General features: G+C 43.5%; 1 protein-coding gene across 9 annotated transcripts in view; it reads right to left on the bottom strand.

Moving 5' to 3' along the window:
• Window positions 1–8,382, bottom strand: part of CANX (calnexin) — a 32,981-nt gene extending 24,599 nt beyond the window's left edge. Inside the window, exons 1-3 of one of the 9 annotated variants that reach the window (XM_058547889.1) lie at window positions 8,247–8,382; window positions 7,891–7,950; window positions 2,911–3,045 (exon numbers count right to left, since the gene is read on the bottom strand). The gene's annotated coding sequence lies outside the window, so the exon portion shown is untranslated. Of the gene's footprint in view, window positions 1–2,910; window positions 3,046–7,055; window positions 7,189–7,884; window positions 7,951–8,246 lie in introns of those variants that run through there. The other 8 variants (XM_058547895.1, XM_058547944.1, XM_058547917.1 and 5 more) reach the window with 8 other exon arrangements.
• Between the last annotated feature and the right edge of the window lie 12,793 nt (window positions 8,383–21,175).

Raw genomic sequence — 21,175 nt, 5'->3', positions numbered from 1 at the left:
CTCCTCTAGGGCAAGCTTTCTCGAATTGCTAATGCCATTAGAGCAGTTTCCCTCATACTTGTATTTTCTGCTTGAAGGCCATCATCTTCTTAGAGCACTTCATTTTCCGATTTTCTTTTAGGAGCCATTTTCTCTCTCTCTCTCTGAATTTTTATCACTGCAAGACTGTTACCTAAACTCTACAGCAGAGTCCCTCTGAGCTAGGGTGCAAAGGCTGGGTGGATGTATAACTCACAACGAGGCTACTCAGTGCTACACAGCTGTCTCAGTCGGCACATTTAAATTCCTGTCTTGGCCAACATACAAATTACCACAGAATGGACCCCCAGGAGAAACAGCAATTAAAAATCAAAAACACAAACATGAAAATCTTTTAACAGTTATAAGTCTACTGAAGTGGATAAATTTTCTCAAAAATACTTTTAAGTTAAATGCAAATGTGAGTTTTGTGTGGCTTTGTCTTATGATATCCCTTAATGTAAGCAAAAACTAAGTCAATAAAACCAATACTATATGGGCCAACACTATACGGTCCAAGTTGATTTCTGTTGATCTAAAAATAAAACTTACAATACCTAGGTTCTAGAGAAATGAACAGATTGCACATTCTTCAAATACTCATCAATAAATCTCTCAGCTGGACTTTTTTTGTGTGTATGTGTGTGTGTGTGTGAGGAAGATCAGCCCTGAGCTAAAATCCATGCTAATCCTCCTCTTTTTGCTGAGGAAGACCGGCTCTGAGCTAACATCTATTGCCAATCCTCCTCCTTTTTTTTTTTTTCCCCAAAGCCCCAGGAGATAGTTGTATGTCATAGTTGCACATCCTTCTAGCTGCTGTATGTGGGACACGGCCTCAGCATGGCCGGAGAAGCGGTGCGTCGGTGCACACCCGGGATGCGAACCCAGGCCGCCAGTAGCGGAGCGTATGCACTTAACCGCTAAGCCACGGGGCCAGGCCTCAGCTGGACTTTTGATAAAAGCTGGGTAGCAGAGTTCTATACTGTTTTCTGACAGTCACAGGCTTCAACTGTGGATATTCTGTCACAAAAGGGGGGTTAAAGGAGAAAATGCATCTGATGCCCATCAGAGCGTGGCATGTATTAGACACTAAACGAATGTCTGCTGATAGCATTCAATTCCATGAGTATCAACTAGATATCAAGCATTAAAAAAAAAAAAACTGGATGGGCCGGCCCCGTGGCTTAGCGGTTAAGTGCGCGCGCTCCGCTGCTGGCGGCCTGGGGTTCGGATCCCGGGTGCGCACCAACGCACCACTTGTCCGGCCATGCTGAGGCCGTGTCCCACATACAGCAACTAGAAGGATGTGCAACTATGACATACAACTATCTACTGGGGCTTTGGGGAAAAAAAAGGAGGAGGATTGGCAATAGATGTTAGCTCAGAGCCTGTCTTCCTCAGCAAAATAAAAAGAGGATGATTAGCATGGATGTTAGCTCAGGGCTGATCTTCCTCACCAAAAAAAAAAAAAAAAAAAAACTGGTCTCTGACCTTCAGGAGCTCAATCTACATAGATTATAGATTATATGAAATCTATATAGGTTTCATAGATTAAAGGTGACCTTGATGACTGTGTATATTTGCTCATGTTTTCAGAGTTTATGAATATTGTGTAGTATTAGTTCTACAAATTTTTGGGGTTTTTTTGATTAATATCAAAATGAACTTGGGGCTGGCCCCGTGGCATAGAGGTTAAATTCGGTGCGCTCAACTTTGGTGGCCCCGGTTCGGATCTTGGGCACGGGCCTACACCACCTGTCAAGCCATGCTATGGCAGCAACCCACATACAAAACAGAGGCAGAATGGCACAGACGTTAGGTCAGGGGAATCTTCCTCTAGTAAAAAAAGAGGAGGGTTGGCAACAGATGTTAGCTCAGAGCGAATCTTCCTCACCAAAAAAAAAAGGAAAAAAAAATAAAAATAAAAACATAAACTCAGGGCTGGCCCGGCAGCACAGCAGTTAAGTTGCGGTGTTCCACTTCGGTGGCCTGCGGTTTGCAGTTTCGGATCCTGGGCACAGACCGACACACCACTTGTCAAGCCATGCTGTGGCAGCGTCCCATATAAAGTAGAGGAAGATGGGCACAGATGTTAGCCCAGGGCCAATCTCCCTCAGCAAAAAGAGGAGGACTGGCATCAGATGTCAGCTCAGGGCTAGTCTTCCTCACAAAAAGATAAAATAAAATAAAATAAATTCATGATATTATAACCTACCTTATCTACCTAACTTGCAAAAAAATGCACACAGGTTTGTTAGTACTACTTAAGACCCATGCTAGTATTTTCCTTCTATAAAAACAACGCCAAGGGGCTGTCCTGGTGGGCCAAGTGGTTAAGTGCAAGCAGTTTGGATCCCAGGTGCGCACCGACGCACTGCTTGGCAAGCCATGCTGTGGCGGCGTTCCATGTAAAGTGGAGGAAGATGGGCACGGATGTTAGCCCAGGGCCAATCTTCCTCAGCAAAAAAAGAGGAGGATTGGCATCAGATGTTAGCTCAGGGCTGATCTTTCTGACCAAAAAAAAAAAAAAAAAAAAAGAGTGAATTTATCTTGAATTCTAGAGATGGAAGTTTCCTATTTTAAAACTGATCATTCAGGGCCAGCTCCGGTGGCTTAGTGGTTAAGTGCGCGAGCTCTGCTGCTGGTGGCCCGGGTTCGGATCCCGGGTGCACACCAATGCACCGTTTCTCCAGCCATGCTGAGGCCGCGTCCCACATACAGCAACAAGAAGGATGTGCAGCTATGATGTACAACTATCTACTGGGGCTTTGGGGGAAAAAAATAAATAAATAAAATTAGAAAAAAAAAACTTATTTAAAAAAAAAAAAACTGATGATTCAGAAAAATTAATTCCTAATACACAAAGCAGTACAGTGTATGTGGTAGCATAACCTGTCAAGTCAGAGAAACCTGGGTTCCAGACTCTCCTGCTCCTCTCTGTGGCCTTGGTCAGCTTACTGAATTTCCGGGAGTCTTCTTTCCCTATTTTATAGATGTGGGTAATAGTACTACTGGCTCAAAGGCTTGCTGTGAAAATACAAAAAGATAAATACAAAGTCTATCAGAGTCCAGTATTTCATAGGTATATGCAAATGGTTTGTTCTTTGACACACAATAAGTAAAACCACAGTGAATACATTTTCAGTTCTCATATTGAACTGAAAGGTCTAATACGCCTGCCTACTCCTCCAACATATTTCAACAAAGCTGAATGATTTTTTTCTTTTTTTTTTAGTGAGGAAGATCAGTTCTGAGCTAACATCCGTGCCAATCCCCCTCTTTTTGCTGAGGAAGACCGGCTCTGAGCTAACATCTATTGCCAATCCTCCTCCTTTTTTTCCCCAAAGCCCCAGTAGATAGTTGCATGTCATAGTTGCACATCCTTCTAGTTGCTGTATGTGGGACGTGGCCTGAGCATGGCTGGAGAAGTGGTGCGCCAGTGCGAGCCCGGGATCCGAACCCGGGCAGCCAGTAGCAGAGCGTGGGCACTTAACCACTAAGCCACAGGGCCAGCTCCCGAAAGCGGAATGATTTTACATAACAAGAAAAACTCGCTTTCCTCCAACTGCATTATATGATTTCTCCTTTAACTCTTCCCTGCAATGGTATATATACAATTATAGCATTTGGATATAGAAATGTCCATGTTTATCTGTGATTTTTTTCCTGTTCTGTCATTATTTTTCTTCATGAATTCTCCTAAATTTAATTCATTTTTGGTTAATGATAATACTGATCTCGGAACACATTCTAAAAAAAAAAAGTCCATACTATTTTACTATACACATTTAATAACGTACATAAGACTTCAAATGAACACAAAATATTCTATTTAACAGAAACAGACACATACTGCATCAAATTTTAGCAAATGCAGACAACTATTTAGATCAACCTTAGGAACAGGCAAACACTATTAAAGAAATATTAAATCTGTCACCTCTCAAAGGCAGAAACTTCATCCTCAATAAGGGTCCACTCAGAAAAAAGATCTTTGAAACAAATGGAGCTCAAATTATTTTTAAGTTTATTAAATTTAAATCTTTATATTTTATCGTTTCAAGTCTATTTTTGCCAACCATTTTCATAAGAGATATTATTCTGTTTTCTTCTTTTCTTGTGAACTCTGTCTGCTTTTAGTATCAGGGTAACATGTGCCTCACAGTAGGAGTTGGGAAGTGTTCTCCCCTCCTTTATCTTTTGGAAAAGTATGTGAAGGATTGGTGTTAACTATTCCCTACACATGTGGTAGAACTGACTAGTGAAGCCATTTGGTTCTGGGCTTTTCTTTGTGGGACTTTGTCTCTGAAAAGAAGTTAGGAAATTACAACCCTAACTCCTTTAATCCAAGAGAAATTAGAAAGATGAACAGAAATCCCAGGGAAGGGATTCTTTGTCTCTTAATTAGGTTGAGGAAGTTCCTTTATATTCCTAATTTGTTGAGCGCTTCTATCATGAAAGGGTGTTGCATCTTGTCGAACGCTTTTTCTGCGTCTACTGAGAGGATCATGTGGTTTTTGTCCTTTATTAATGTGGTATATTATATTCATTATTGTACGCTGAACCAACCTTGCTTCCCAGAGATAATCCCAGTTGGTCATGGTGTATAATTGTTTTTATATGTTGCTGGATTCTGTCTGCTACCATTTTGAGTATTTTTGCACCTATTTTCATAAGATATTGGTCTACAGTTTTCCTTTTTTTGTACAGTCTTTGTCTGGTTTTGTATCAGGGTAACATCAGCCTCATAAAATGAGTTGGGAATTGTTCTCCTCTCTCCTATTTTTTGCGACAGTTTGTAAAGGATTGGTGTTAATTCTTCCATAAGTATGTGGTAGAATTCACCAGTGAAGCCATTTGGTTCTGGGCTTTTCTCTGTGGGACTTTGTCTCTTAAAAGTAGTCAGGAAATTTCAACTCTACTTCCTTTAATCCATGAAAAATTAGACAGAGGAACAGAAGAAATGACCTAGCTAATGTTCTTGCTTGTTTAAATAAAAAAAAAAGTGATTTTTAAAAAGGCAGTGTGTAATAACAAAGGAGACAGTCTTTCTTTTACACAGGCTATCCATTCATCTATTAATATACTCTTTTCAAATTTTAAGTTTTGTGAGGTTTAGATACGTTAGGTTGTCTAATTTAATCCTCACAAAAACCCCAGGAGGTTCTATCATCTCCATCTGACACATGAGGAAACTAAGGCTAAGAGAATTTACATAAACTGTCCAAAGTCCTAGTTAAGACATACAGTAGTATTTATGAGCAGGAATCCAAAAGTCATAATCCCTTGTCAGCTACTTAATAACTTGGCACACTGGGTGAATTACTCAGTTTCTTCACCTCTAAAATGAGAACAACAACACTATATATACTTCTTAGGGTGGTTGTATAACAAAATGCACGTAAAGTGCTTATGACAGTGCCTGGCTTACAGTACATGCTCAACATAAGCAGTGATTTCTACTATTACTAGGTATTGCCCAGAGACACCATTTAAGTTTTAATGGTTCTAAAACTCTGAGTTTTGGGCCGGCCCCGTGGCTTAGCAGTTAAGTGCACGCGCTCCGCTGCTGGTGGCCCGGATTCGGATCCCGGGCGCGCACCAACGCATTGCTTCTCCGGCCACGCTGAGGCCGCATCCCACAAACAGCAACTAGAAGGATGTGCAGCTATGACATACAACTATCTACCGGGGCTTTGGGGGAAAAAAATAAAATAAATAAAATTTAAAACTCTGAATTTTAAGGCAAATAAGAAATTTTAAGTCTTACATTGGAAAGGAACCAGTTAAAAGGAATTTGACTCCAGTCACAGACAAACCATTTTACTACTACTTTTTGCACCTTCTGATTTTACTACATGTGCATCTAGTCAAAAAATAAAAGCACCTAAAGAGGAAAACAAGTAAAGACCACTGTAAATGCTTAGCCATTTAAAAATAGACATATACTGCCTTGTCTACAGTTTTGAATTTTGTTTCTCATTGACAGGAACATTAGAATTGGTTTTTCCATAGCACTTTCTTTTTTGCTATAAACTAAGTAAGTTTAAGATGTGAATACTCAAAACATATTGCTGAAGATTCTCAAAAATTCTTTAAAAAACAAAATTCTCCAAATAATTTTCACAGCTCACAGTTAACATTAATTTAAAAGCAAATCTGCTGCAGGTAACAAAGCATTCATCAGCACTTTCCTGACAAAGTTCTAGAGTAGGCTATATAGGCTACAACTACGTTCAAGAACTTTTATTATTTCCTAGGAGTTTTTATGAGCTGCCAATTCTTCTATTTGCACAGTTCATTACACTATTCAAAGTAGTATCATGTTCGCCATCTTATTTGTCCCTCTCAATAGCCCCCTAATAGTAAAGGATCCAGGAGACTTCTCATTTCCATTTTAAAGATGTGGAAACCAAGGTGGTTCATAAACTAGTTACCACACTGGGCCTGGAATTCAAGCCTGTTGAGCCTACATTTATGCTTACCAACTACCACTTCATTCCCTTAAGCTATCTCGCAGGGCAAAGTGAACTCTGTAACTAAAAGGATGCAATAGCCTGACTGCCAAAACTATAGTTACTTCTGTCAAAATGTTTACCCCTTGTGGTCCTTGAAGATAATGTACTAGTTGAACTGACAAGTTAAGATAGTAATGTGGGGAGGGATGCTGACACCCATTTTCAGATAGGTCAGAAAATGTGTCTGTTGTGTGATACATTCACTCCAGTACACAGTTCACTCCTGCCTTCTCATGATCCTGTTACCTGGCTTGTTTGCATGTGCACCCTGGCTGGTGCAAAGGAGAACTCTCCCACAGTTCTTTACCTCTGCTCTAAATATAATTATAGCAAATGCACAACATGGCATTGATTCTATTTATGACCCTCAAATATGGCTGGAAAAAGATGATACAGAATGCTTTTAAAGATTAATAGAATTCTTCCCTTAAAAAAACCCCCAAAACTCTACTTATTAAAAAACTCAGCAAAATATTCCATTTCCTAAATTAGAGGTAAAGAGACTTAACTGTGGTTCACCTTTGTCCTCCCAAGCTTTTAATGTTCAGCTCAGTTTAACTTCCCTCAACCAGCAATCACTTGTGTCATGCCCAACAGTTAATCCACTAGGTCCAGTTTCTTCCTCCCATCACCATAAATGTGACTTCAGGTCCTGCAAAATAGGACTTACCCAACTCAAAGAGTAGGATGTCAGTGTAGTAGACAAACTATTCAAACTACAATTATTTATTGCAATCATTATTTATGGAGCAGTTAATATGTATCAGATTTCCCTATCCTATTTTATACACATTTTAATTTAATTCTAACAACTCCATCAGCTATTATTATATCCATTACTTAGGGAGAACTGGGGCACAAAGGGTAAGTAAATTGTCCAAGTTCACATAGCAACAAATGACCTACTGAAGGACTTGAACAAGGACCTTCACTTTAACCACTACACCAAAACTGTCTAGCTCTCAACCATAACCCCAACGGGATCATAAAATTAACCGCATGACCTTGGGCCAGTCATATCAGAGCTCTGGGCCTCAGTTTCCTCCACTATAAAACGACCTACCCACAGTGAGCTTTTCGGTGCTTTCCTGCTTTTAATGTCCGGTGAATTTCCAACTGGATTACTCCCCACTCCCGATTAGGTGTAAATGTTAGGACGTAAGTGTTCCAACCACTGCGTGTTCTAGTACATTCTCCATACTCTTCAGGGTGCTAGGGTCCAGTCTTCGCTTTGCGGTTTATTTTCAGATATTGAACCTGTAATGCTAATCCTAAATACTCTCTCTCGGTCCGATATCACCTTTCCCCAACCCTAGGGGTACCGACTAGGCCCAAGCCCACTCCAGACCTTTACCCGGTTACTCCAGCGCACCTCGCGGCTTCCCAGGCAACCAGCAAAAGGCCTACGAAAGCCCTAGAAGCAAAGCCATGGGACGAAGTTAGCTTTCCCAGAGGTCAAGAGACGCTCCAGGGCACCTGCCACGCCTCCCGACGCCGGCGCGCGGCCTCGGCCCGGCGCCCCAACCGAAGTGGCCCAGGTTCGGCCTCGAGCTCACGGCCGGCGCCTCCGCCGGGGCCTGGGCCCTGGAAACCCAGCCCGACCCCTTGGCCAGGCCACGCCCGGCCCCCCTGGCCCCTCGGCCGCGACGCCGCGCACCCAGGCCCCAGGGTCCTCAGAGACCGAGGACGCGCGCAGGCCTCCCGTCTCACCTCGAGCCTCCGGGAACCGCCGGCGGCACCCGCTCCTTCTCCCGCCCGCACACCTGGCCCCGCGCCGCAACCGAGACAGCGGCAGACGCGGCCCGACCGTCACGTGCCGCAGATGCAAGAGGCCTCGGCTACCGCTGCCGCCGCGCGAGCGAGCCTCAGTGCGCTAAGCCCGGCCCTGCGTCCGCCCCTCGCTCCTGAGTAGTTACGGCCGGCACCAAATCCCGCCCCCCCGCGCAAGCTCCGAGATCCGGTTGGTCGGCGCGGCCTTCGCTCTATGCACCTTCCCGTACGCCCCCTAGGGCTCTTCTTCGTGGAGTGTGGGGATTGGCTAGGAGTGAGGCAGGAAGTGGCTCTTGGTTGGGCAGGAAGAAAGGGGCGGGCCGCAGCGGAATAGGGAACTGCGGGCGCGCGCGCCCTGGGGTGGGCCGGTCCACGGGACGTTCCCGCGCCTGGTTGCCGTGGTGCCCTAGTGGGCGCTGTGCCTGGCGTTTTGTCCCATCGTGTGTGGTCCGGACCCTGCTGGTGCCTGGACCCGGGCCCCGGTCCCCGGGCCGGGCATCCCGTTCCCTTCGCTGAGGGGGCAAATGGCAGCCGGCAGAAGAGGTGGGAGGTCGGGAGGGCCTTCGGGAAGGGCCAGTTCCCCGATTCTGCTAGTGCGGGGCCCGGACGGAAGCCGCAGCGGCTCTGCGGGCCGGCCTGGAGTCGTGCACAGCGCTGTGTAACAAGGCGCCGGCGTTCCTGCAGAGTCATCGCTCTGGGCCCAGCAGACTGCAGCGGCCTCATTACCCAACATAAAACCCAGTCTAGAATACTATAATCCAAGGTTATTTCAACTTTCAATTTGTGATGTTTCCTGAAGTTAGATTAGACATAAGGGCACAGACACCCGACAGGATTAGGAGAAAACAGTGGTGCGATGGAAAGGTTTCAAACACACTACAATTTTTGTAACCCACTTTTAGCACATCTTCAGTTTTCAATATGCTTAGAACCTCAGAAAATGGAAGTGGCCTAGGTTTTCCTAGACGTTTATAGGTCCTGGTCTCGGTCTGTCATTTGGTTACCCGAAGTCTGAATACTAGGGTGGAAAAAACTAGAACCAGTAGGTGTATCACCTATCCTAGTGTCCATGTAAATAATCCATAATCTATAATTCAAAATTGGGGTGAGTTTATTATGAGCCAACTTTTGAGGACCATAGCCTGGGCCTTCCTTCCCCAAGGAAGGAAGGCCACCAAAGAAGTGGGGTATACAGAGCGTTATATACTGTCAAAGAACATGTATCACATATGATGGCAAAGTCCCTTTTACAATAGCCACAAGATTGCCCTGCCAGAATAGCCCTGGCGGAATAGCTGTTGGACACAGTGGGGAGCAGGTCTGCTGTCTCAATCTGGGCAGTCACAGGATGAGTGCAGCAATCAAATCCTAGCCTAGTGAGAAATACTTATCCTTAAGGAAATGCCAATGTGGGGGAAGTTGCATTCTTATGTTAAGGGCATTTACTCTTCTCTTTGGGACATGGTAAAGTGGATACACAATGCATGTTTAAAGGCGACAGGCCTTGTTGGAAAAACAAACTCAGGCAGAACTAGTTTTACCCCAAATGGCTTCCTCATATGCTCTGATATATCCTATTGCTTGCCATTTATTTATCACTAGGATCCAGCTTTATTCCCTCCCACTACCTGGAAGGGGAAAAGAGAGGTCAGAGATTGGTGTTTGCATGAGTTTAGTATTCTCCAACTCTCAACCCCCAAATTTGTGTAAGAGAATTTTGCTTTCCTGTTTACCTGGGGAAGTGGATATTCAAGGCAGAATAATATTCTGGATGCCACATGTTCTGGACAATGAGCTTAAAAGGTAGTTACAGAAACTGTGTGAGCAAAAGAGCTCCTCCAGCAAAGGTAAATGCTAAAAGATGGTGATCCTGAAGAAAATTTAATGGGGTTTTGAGCTGGAAGGAACTGCTTTTGTCTAGAATGGACAGGTAAAGAGGTAAGACTTAAGCTGGACCTAGTAGGATATGCAGGATTTCTATAGGTGGAGAGTTGGAGGCAGGCTTCTTTACACGAGGGACCAGCGTATACAAAGGCAGGAAAATGGGTATCGTATGTCTGGGGACACCGCACACACGAGTGTTTTGGCTGGAGAAAGGTGTTCGTGAAAGTGATGGGAAGTCAGCTCCAGAGTCGGGTTAGGAGCAGGCCTTCAAGGCCTGGCCAAAGAGTTTGTAGGGAAATAGTTTAGATTTTGGATTTAGGTCATGATTTAGATATTTAGGAAGCATTATGTTAATATTATTCCAGGGAGTTCTGAAAGTTCTGAGAGAGACTACCAGCTATGAGGCCAGTTAGGAAGCTACTTCTTGCAGTTGATTCAAGGGCAGGATTAGGGAATGGCAGGTTGTATAGAAACAAAAGCATTAAATGTTGATACTGAAGAATGGACTCAGGCTGGGGAAAGAGAGGAACCAAAGCAGACACTCAGAGTATGAGCCTGGGTGACAGGAGGTGAAGTGTAGAGTAGCTTTTTTGTAGACAAACTTCCGCCTTGCCTTTCCTTTTTTTGGTGGGGGGGAAGATCAGCCCTGAGCTAACATCCATGCTAATCCTCCTCTTTTTGCTGAGGAAGACCAGCTCTGAGCTAACATCTATTGCCAATCCTCCTCCTTTTTTTTTTCCCCAAAGCCCCAGTAGATAGTTGTATGTCATAGTTGCACATCCTTCCAGTTGCTGTACGTGGGACGTGGCCTTAGCATGGCCAGAGAAGCGGTGTGTCGGTGCACACCCACGATCCGAACCCAGGCCGCCAGCAGCGGAGTGCGCGTACTCAACCGCTAAGCCATGGGGCCGGCCCCTGCCTTGCCTTTTGAAGCATCTTTTGGGCAATTTTCTTTCTCAGGTGCTTGATTGTCAGCTCTGTGAAATTCCTCCACTTTTTCTCAAGCTTTTGCCTTTTTCTTCTCTTCTACATCCTCTATGGTTCCAGCTGGAAAAGGGTATGAGATCTTTTCTTGATAATTCAAAGGGTACTTTGAGGTGTTAGAGTATTTCATTAAAAGAAATAATCATTTTATAGTTCTCAGATGTAGAAGGTATGGGAGATTGGGCTGAATGTATTTTAACCTTATGATATAATCTGTAAGATGGTTTTCAAAATAAACTGTTTATATCCATTTTAAAATGCACATACGTTTTGCCCAGCAATTCCACCCCTGGGAATATATCTAGATATATAGATAGATAAGATAGATAGATACAATAGATAGATGGAATATATCCACATACTGTACTTGTATTTAAAAGTATACACAATGATGTGCATTGCAGCATTGTCTGTAGTACCCCAATCCTAGAGACAACCTAACCTATCATCATAGAGAACTGGTTAAATAGAATATAGGTCATCCATGTAATGGTTCTGTCCTGCTGGAGAGCATGCAGTGAGCACATATATGTACTGATATAAAATGATTGCCAAGATTTAGTGTTATGTGAAAAAGCACTGAGTAATGTTTCCTTTCATGTTTCAAAGGGAGATATATTTTCATAAATATGAACTTGGACAAACAAGCTTACTGGAAAGATGCAGGAGAACTGCTAAGAGTGATTGATGCTGAAGAGGGGGCCTGAAACCCTGGAAGTGAGAAGGAGCCTTTTTAATAACATGTGTATATTATTTTTTCAATAAAGGATCAAATAAATTTCTGCTTTTATACTTAATTTTCCAAAAAAAGATAAAATATATATTTAAAACCACTGTGAACAAAATTGTTGACCAATTTGTCTTTCCTATCCAGCTACTTCTTATAACAACTTGCCCCTCCCACCTTCCTGAAAAGCCACCCTCATCCTTGCTCATCCTCACCTTCCTTTGCTTAAAGGAGAAAGTGGGCACCCAGCCAGAGGGAGCACCCCACATACCCATCCAGTCCTTTCTTACTGATTAGGTCAGTAACGGTCATTTCTCTGTACCCACACTCATCTGGCATTGTCAAATTGAGGTATGTAATTACGTTAACTGAAGTTTCTTTTATTACAGTGAAGTTAACATTTCTCACATTCATTAACCATATATATTTCTTCCTTTGTGAACTGTCTATTCACGTCATTTGTCCATTTTTCTATTATAGGTTTTGTCTTTTTCACATTGGTTTGTAAGAAAACTTTATGTAATAGAATATTAGCTTATTTAGTACAATTATTTTTTCCCTCAGTTTTACAGCTTTTAGTTTGGGAGTCTTTTTGATTATAAGGAGCAGAAATATATTGAAACTAACTCAAGGAAAGTACCTAGGGATGTCAAAGAGCCCGGGGAAAGGAAAAGGAATACTGCCTGGCCTTATGCCATCCCGAGCTGGGAACCGGCATCGAGTCGCTCTTCCTGGCTTTTAGAGCCACCTGGACTCTGTACGTCTGCTCCATTCCCCCCGCCCCCACACCCAGGGACGTCCACTTACTGCCGTTTTAATAAGGCTTAACAAGCCTGCTAGCTTTTCTTTCCATAATGGACCCTCAGCTCCAGGACCAACTATATACTTAGGGCTAATAACCCCAAGCCCCTTCAGCTGTGGACTCTCCTCCCAGCTGTTGGAACACAGCAGGCAATCTACCCATTCTGTTCTCTGGTTGAGGACCCCAGGGTCCCTGTCCTCCCACTCGAGTCTGCTCTCTTGGACGACTCCTCAGCCACCGTCACAGGACCTCCCTGCACCTCATCCAGGACTTGAGTCTTCTGTTTCCACAACCCATCAACCCCACATTTAAAAATTCAACTTCATTGTACAGTTCCATGATTTTGATAAATGTACAGTACATACCACGTAACCATTGTCATAATGAAGATATATATATTATACATTATACTTCACATAATGAAGATATAGATATACATGAAGATATATATTTCCATTACCCCAAAAGTTTCCTCTGAAGTTCTTTCTTTTCTTCTGACACCAAATATGTGTTGTCTTCTGACACTTCCGTCAATTCAATTCAATTCTGACACTAACTACCCGGAGTTAGCGTCAGACTCCACAGGTTTAAGGGCTCAGTCCCACAAGACTGCCCCCGCTTCAGATGCCAGCTACAAATGGGGTGCCCAGGCTACCCACATGTCCGCGTGGCCGGCTACAAATTTGGGGGTTCCCATGACTCCCACCTCAGGTTTAATAATTCACTAGAATGATTCACAGAACTCAGGAAAGCACTTTACCTACTACTACCACGTTATTAAAAAGGCTACAACTCAGGAACAGCCAAATGGAAGAATGCACAGGACAAAGTATTAGGGTATATGTCTGTGTGCGTGTGTGCACACGTGTAAGTGCATGTATGTAGAGCTTCTATGCCCTCTCCAGGAATGCCAACCTTCCTAACACCTGGATGTGCTGACCAAGCCAGAAGCTCTCTGAACACCACTGTTTAGGGTTTTTTATGGAGGTTTCATTAATAGGCATGATTGATTAAATCATTGACCATTGGTGATTGCACTCAATCTCCAGCCCCCTCTCCCCTCCCCTAGAGGTCAAAGGTGGAGCTGAAAGTTGCACTCCTCTAATCACTTGGTTTGGTTCCTCTAGCAACCAGCCCCATCCTGAGCCATCTAGGGTCCCACCAATGATCACCCCATTAGCACAAACTCAGCTGTGGTTGAAAGGGGCTCATTAGGAATAACTAAAGATGAGGCCGGCCTGGGGGCGCAAGTGGTTAGGTGTGTGCACTCCGCTGCGGCGGCCTGGGGTTCGCCGGGCATGCACCAACGCACTGCTTGGCAAGCCATGCTGTGGCAGCATCCCATATAAAGTGGAGGAAGATGGGCATGGATGTTAGCTCAGGGCCAGTCTTCCTCAGCAAAAAAAGAGGAGGATTGACAGATGTTAGCACAGGGGTGGTCTCCTCACAAAAAAATAAAAAAATAAATAAATAAAGACACCCAGGAAATTCCCAGGGTTTTAAGAGCTCTGTGTGAGGAACCCAGAACAAAAAACAATTTTTTTTTTTTTTTTTGCTGAGGAAGATTAGCCCTGAGCTAACATCCGTTGCCAATCCTCTTTTTTGCTGAGGAAGACTGGCCCTGGGCTAACATCCGTGCCCATCTTCCTCCACTTTATATGGGACACCGCCACAAGCATGGCTTGACAAGCGGCGCACCAGTCCGTGCCTGGGATCCAAAGCTGTGAACCTCGGGCCACCAAAGCGGAGTGTGTGCACTTAAGTGCTACACCACCAGGCCGGCCCCCAAAAAACAATTTTTATTATACCACCCTTCCCTCAACCCAATCCCAATCCATCCCCACCATCAGCCTCAGGCAAAATTGATCTACTTTCTGTTATGATAGATAAGATTTGTCTTTTCTAGAGCTTCATATAAATGGAACCATATAGAATATAGTGTTTTGTGTCTGTTTTTTTACTCAACATATTGTTTTGAGATCCTCATCTATATTGTAACATTTATCAGTAATTCATGCCTTTCGATTGCTAATAGTACATATTCCATTGTACAAGTATGCCACAGTTTATCCATTCACCAGATAATAGACACCTGGTCTGTTTCCAATTTGGGGCCATATGGTATAAAACTGCTATGGACATGGTGTATGACTCTTTGTATAGACATACGTTTTAATTTTCTCTTAATAACCTGACATCTTCCCTTTATCTTGGTTTACTACCTCAATTGGTAGTTACATCCTCCTGTTGCTTCCTGAGAAAGACTGTGTAGAAAGTGTTTTTAAAAATCTTGCACATCTAAAAGTATCTTTATTCTACCTTCACAGTTTTTTAAACTTTATTGAAATATAATTTACATACTATAAAGTGTGGCCATTGTAAGTAAATGATTCAATGATTTTTAGTAAATTTATAGACTTGTGAAACCGTTATTACAATTGCTTAGAAAATCTCCACCACCAAAAAGTTCCTTTGTGTCCATTTGCAGTCAACTCCCAGCCAACCCCAGGCCACCACTGAACTGCTTTCTTCCTCTCTTGATTTCTCTTTTCTAAATATTTTATACAAATGGAATTATACAATATGTAGTCTTTTGTATTGACTTCTTTCACTTAGCATGTTTTTGCAGTTCATTCATGTTGTAGCATGTGTCAGGAATTCATTCCTGTTTTTTTTGGGGGGTGAGGAAGATTGGTCCTGAGCTAACATCTGTTGCCAATCCTCCTGTTTTTACTGAGGAAGACTGTCCCTGAGCTAACATCTGTGCCAATCTTCCTCTATTTTGTACGTGGGACACCGCCACAGCATGGCTTGATGAGCAGCGTGTAGGTCCACGCCCAGGATCTGAACCTGCGAACCCCAGGCCACCGAAGCAGAGCACGGGAACTTAACCACTACGTCATTGGGCCATCCTCAGGAATTCATTCCTTTTTATTCCTGAATAATATTTGTTGCACAGATATACCACATTTTGTTTATCCATTGAATAGATGACAGACATTTAGATTGTTTCCAGCTTTTGGCTTTAATAGGTAATGCTACTATGAACAGTTGTATACAAGTCTTTATATGGAGATGCTTCCATTTATTTTTTTTTATTATTTTTTTGTGTGTGTGTGAGGAAGATCAGCCCTGAGCTAACACCCATGCCAATCCTCCTCTTGTTGCTGAGGAAGACTGGCCCTCGGCTAACATCTGTGCCCATCTTCCTCCACTTTATATGGGACGCCGCTACAGCATGGCCTGACAAGCAGTGCGTCAGCACGCACCCAGGATCCAAACTCGGGCCGCCAGCAGCAGAGCACATGCACTTAACTGCTACGCCATGGGGCCCCGAGATGCTTCCATTTATTTTGGGTAGTACATAGGAGTAGAACTGCTGACTTGTATGGTACGTTTATGTTTAACTTTTTAGGAAGCTGCCAAACTGTTTTCCAAAATGGCTGTTCTATTTTACATCCTCATGTAGGAGGGTTTCAATTTCTCCACATCATCGCCAACACTTGCTATTGTCTGCCTTTTTGATTATAGCCATTCTAGTGGGTGTGTAGTGGTATCTCATTGTGATTTGTTCCAAATCCAGTGAGCACCCTCTGGCAGTGAAGCTCCTGGTTTGTGAGGCCTGCCTTGTTCTGGTATAGCTACCCTGCTGTCCAAGCTGGTGGAATGTGAGCAGCCCCAGGCAAGAATGCCAAAGACTCGCACTGTTCTCACCCACAGTTTAGCAGTTTTTCATGAATAAACACTTCTCAACTTCTGGTTTGCTTTTGGTCAATTTCCAAAGCCCTAAGTGTTTTTTAAATTTTTTTCCTCCAGTTTTATCACTGTTTTCTGGGAAGAGACTTTGCTGATCTCACTCCACCAGACTGCTACCCTCATATACTTTTAGTTGAAGAGTTTTGCTCCACATGTTTTGTTTCCTCTCAGTTGCTTTTTTTCTGTTTGCTTGCCGTGGTCTCTGTATTTTACATTGCAAGGGTTATTTGCCTTGTCTGCGTATTAGAATCAACTGGAAAGCTTTTAAAATCTCAGGGCCAAGCTGTACCCCCAGAACATTACATCAGACTGTCTGGGGGAGGGCCCAGCCATTTGAGAATCAAAATAACTAGATAAATTATAAACCACTGAAAAATAGAACTGTCAATAAAAAAAAAGAAAAAGAAAAATAGAAACTAGTACGTCTACACCTGTAAAGAAAAAAATCTACACTACTCTGGTGTGTTTCTCCTGTACTCTCACACTACTACCCCATTCACAACACCTCCTACACTAGATGTGTGGGTTTTTTCCACACCAAGCAATTCTGCAACACTGGCTGGGTGTCCTAGAATTTTACTCAATTCTGACACTATCTCCCTGCAGATAGCGTCAGATCCCATAGGTTAAGGGCTCAGTCCCATGAGACTGCCTCCCATTTCAGATGCCAATTGCAAGTAGTAGGTCCCCAGGTTACCCACAACTTCTGTCCAACTTGGCTACAAATTGGAGGTTCCCATTACCTCCTCCCCCTTGGATTTGATTATTTGCTAGAACAGATCACAGAACTTAGGGAAACACTTACTTGCATTTACCAGGTTATTAAATGATATGATAAAGGATATAGATGAACAGCCAGATGAAGAGATACATCAGATGAGGTCTGGGAGGGTCCTGAGTGCAGGAGCGTCCATTCTCGTGCAGTTGGGATACAAAGGCCTTCTAGTATGTGGATGTGTTCACCAACCTGGAAGCTTTCTGAATCCCATTCTCTGGAGAATGGGGGTAGGGTTGAAAGTTCCAAGCTTCTAACCATGGTTTTGATCTTTCTGATGACCAGCCCCCATCCAGAAGCCATCCAGGAGTCACCTCATTAGATCAAAAGACATTCCTATCATCTAGCAAATTCCAAGGGATTTAGAAACTTTGTGTTAGGAACAAGGGTCAAAGACCAAATATTGGAGCAAAAGATACACCTAGTGCTCTTATCACTTAGGAAATCACAAGTTTCAGGAGCTCGGTGCCAGGATTTGGGGGCAGAGACCAATATATATATTTTCCATTATCTTACAATACCAGAGGAGAAGGAAGACCTCTTGCTTATAGCAGAATGCTGAGGGCCGACCAATAAATACAAAGTGACTGCTATGGTTGGAAAAGCATCATTTGGCAACCATAATAGTAAAGATTGGATCAGGCAAGAAACACCAATGGATGCTAAATGTAGGGGAAAATTTTGATGAGGAACAGGATATTTCCACGGTCTTAAAGTGTCTGCCCACAGTAGAGAAGGCTCCTTTGCAATACTTAAATACAATCCCGGTCCCTAGATGGGATTCTGTACTGAAGGGACAAAAATGCTATAAAGGACACTATCAGTAAACTGACAAAATTGAAATATGGATGGTTGATTAAAGTATTGTATCAATATAAATTCATAAGGTTGATAACCGTACTGCAGTTATGTAAGAATACACATTGAAGTATTTAGGGGCAAAGGGCCATGATGTGTGTAAATGGTTCAGAAATGATAAAGGAAATGGGATAAAAGACTGTAAAATGATAAAGGAAATGGGGTAAAAGACTGTAAGGGAATCTGGATAAATGGTATACAGGTGTTCCTTGTACAATTTTTAAATTTACAACTTAAAAAAAAAAGGCCAGGCTCTCACAATTCAAGACAATTGTTCTGAGCCTATTTTAGAAGTTAAAAGCCCAGAAAATGATTCTGTTTTCTGCAGAAAGCCTCAGACTTTCATTTAAATGATAATAGGTACCTGTGTAAAAAGGAATTATTCAAGACAAACTATACATGTGTTAATCAAAATATTAACCCACTAGGGCCGGCCCTGTGGCTTAGCGGTTAAGTGCGCGCGCTCCGCTGCCGGCAGCCCAGGTTCGGATCCCGGGCGTGCACCGACGCACTGCTTCGGCCATGCTGAGGCCGCGTCCCACATACAGCAACTAGAAGGATGTGCAGCTATGACATACAACTATCTACTGGGGCTTTGGGGGAAAAAAATAAATAAATAAAATAAAATAAAATAATATATTAACCCACTACACACTTTTGTTTAAATGTCTATAAACATAAAAGTAAATCCATTCATTTAATTATAAATGTAATATAAATATAAAACCATAATACATTTATAAATTACCTACAAAACAAAAATATTCAAATTAACATTTAAATAGGATAACAAAAAATGTTTCTCTGCTGAAAATAAGTGCTATTTGACCTGTGATCTGGTCCCAATGCCCCGAGACAGGTGTTTTGGAGTTCAGCTGGCACACGTTCTGTGCTGTGCCATCACGCACATTCTCAGTCCACTTTTCACTCTTCAGGCGACTTTGAAATCTTCCACTCACGGCGGAGCTCAGCGCTCCCATGCCTGTCTGCTTGCCTTCCCCTCTCCTTTGCTGCCACCACTCCAACCCAGGTGCAGACTCGCAGGTTCTGGGGTGCCTCCTGGTTACGTAGTGGTTATCTAGAGCAGAGAGAACATCATTAACATTTTTTTCCAGACTTTTTTTATTAAAACAGAAAATTCAAAGATTTTTTTCATCGAGTATTGCAGATTCCAAAGAACATATGTGGGACTAATTTTATGGCACAATGGCTTGGGAGCAGCATAGGGAAGAAGGGGAGCAATAGCAACCCCTAGCCACCACCGTGGCACCCTGCTGCCGTCACCACCAAGCCCAAGAGGAAGAGTGAAGGAGGAGTAAAGAAGAAAAAGCCCAAGGGAAGGATGAGCCACAGAGGGGATGGGCATCCTTTCCTGCTAAATTTGCTCTTCCTAAAAAGGCACCTTGCAGAAAAGGGAGAGAATAACCACTCTACAGGAAGCGGAGGTGCCAGTGGACTGTGTGTATTTTTTATAATTGTGTTCTGTACTGTATGAATTATTGCTTTTATCAAGTTTTATACAAATGCAGAATTTTGGGTGGTTTTTTTAAAGCTATGTTAGCACAGAGAATGCCTCATTTTTGTTTCAGGGAAGGACAAATGTCACTAACAGAATATCTCAGAAGCTAGATTGAAATGGTCGTGAGGGAAAACGAGATTTTGCTTCCTTGGTTTTGGAAGTATTCCTCTTGGTTGCCAAGAGAAGGGATTCACTGTCATTCACAGCCACTATGTCATTTGCCTGTGGTGTGAGGAAATGAAAATTCATTTCTAGGTCCTCTTCTCTTTCCTCTGTGCTATCCTAACCAACTTCATGTCCTTAAACTTAGACCTGTGGGGACCTGGCATGCCTTTCCTCATGGGCTCCAAATCTGGTCTTTTCAGGGACATTGAGTTGGATTTCTCAGAGGAGGCAAGAACCATTGTTTTTTTGATTGCGGATCTTTAAATTCTATAGTTTTCATTAAATTGCCTCAAAATCAAGATCTGCTTGTGAAAGGAGTTAACATGTTAAATGGGAATTGTTCCTCATCTCTCTAAACTTTTCCTGTTTAAATCATCAAATAAAGATTTCCTCAGGTTTTTAGCTTTCCTCTTCTGTAGTCCATGGAAATAAGGGAAATTGAAAGTTGCTGGATACCATGGTCATCCATGACCTGCCTGAAATCTCATGATTGTTAATGAAAATGAGCTTTAATAACACAGACTCACAATTTGGAGAGAGAGTGAATCACTGGATTGGTTAAAACATTCCTGGGTTCTCATTCCATGTCCATCAGACAATCTTCTGAGGGGCTGATTTGAGCTATCAAGTGTCTTGAAGATAAGAAGAGAGTGCTTTGGAGTGACATCAGCATCAGGGTGGAGTGAGCTTCTCCCACTGAACTCTCCCCCTCTAAGACACAACAAAAAATACATTCATATTCCAACAGAAGCTATTTACACAACACAGGGGACGTCTGAGGCACCCAGGCAGCCGTACACCCAAGGACTGAGGTGCTGGAATCCCCAGAGTAAGTGGAAGGAGGTAAGAAGAGCTCCCTTCCTTCCCCAAGGATTGCGACCCAGAGACTGAGACCACGCAGCTCTCAGAGGAGGAGGAGGGGTGGCTCACCTCGTGAAAACTGGCACTAAGATCCCTCACAGCCCATGGGGATCCCCCTACGGAGGGAGTGGCACTGTTGCGAGGGTAGTTTCAACAAACTAGCCCCTCAGGTGAGCAGAGAGCAACAGCGAGTGAGAAACCTCTGAGATTGGGGAGGTGAAAGTAAGCACCTCTCCCCAACCTGGCCCACCTGGCTGGCGCTTCAGGTCTGCCCTGTCCCCAGAGTGGGACAAGGGCACTGGCCCCCAGGAGCCTGGGCCCCACCAGCAGGGGCAGCATGACTACGCCCCACCCCCACAGGCAGCAGCCCCCAGGTGCCCAGGCCCGACCAGCAGCAGGGCGAGCCTGCGCCCCCGCACCAGAGGCAGTGGCAGCTCAGGCCCCACCACACCACACCCTCAACTGCTCCAGCTGGACCAAGCCATGGCCCCAGATTCCCCGGCTCCACTGTGCCACGGCCCCAGCTCCTTTGGCTTGA

This window comes from Diceros bicornis, chromosome 1, assembly GCF_020826845.1.
Source record: "Diceros bicornis minor isolate mBicDic1 chromosome 1, mDicBic1.mat.cur, whole genome shotgun sequence".
In the NCBI taxonomy this organism is placed as follows: Eukaryota; Metazoa; Chordata; class Mammalia; order Perissodactyla; family Rhinocerotidae; genus Diceros; species Diceros bicornis.
This window is presented reverse-complemented; position numbering and strand designations above follow the sequence as displayed.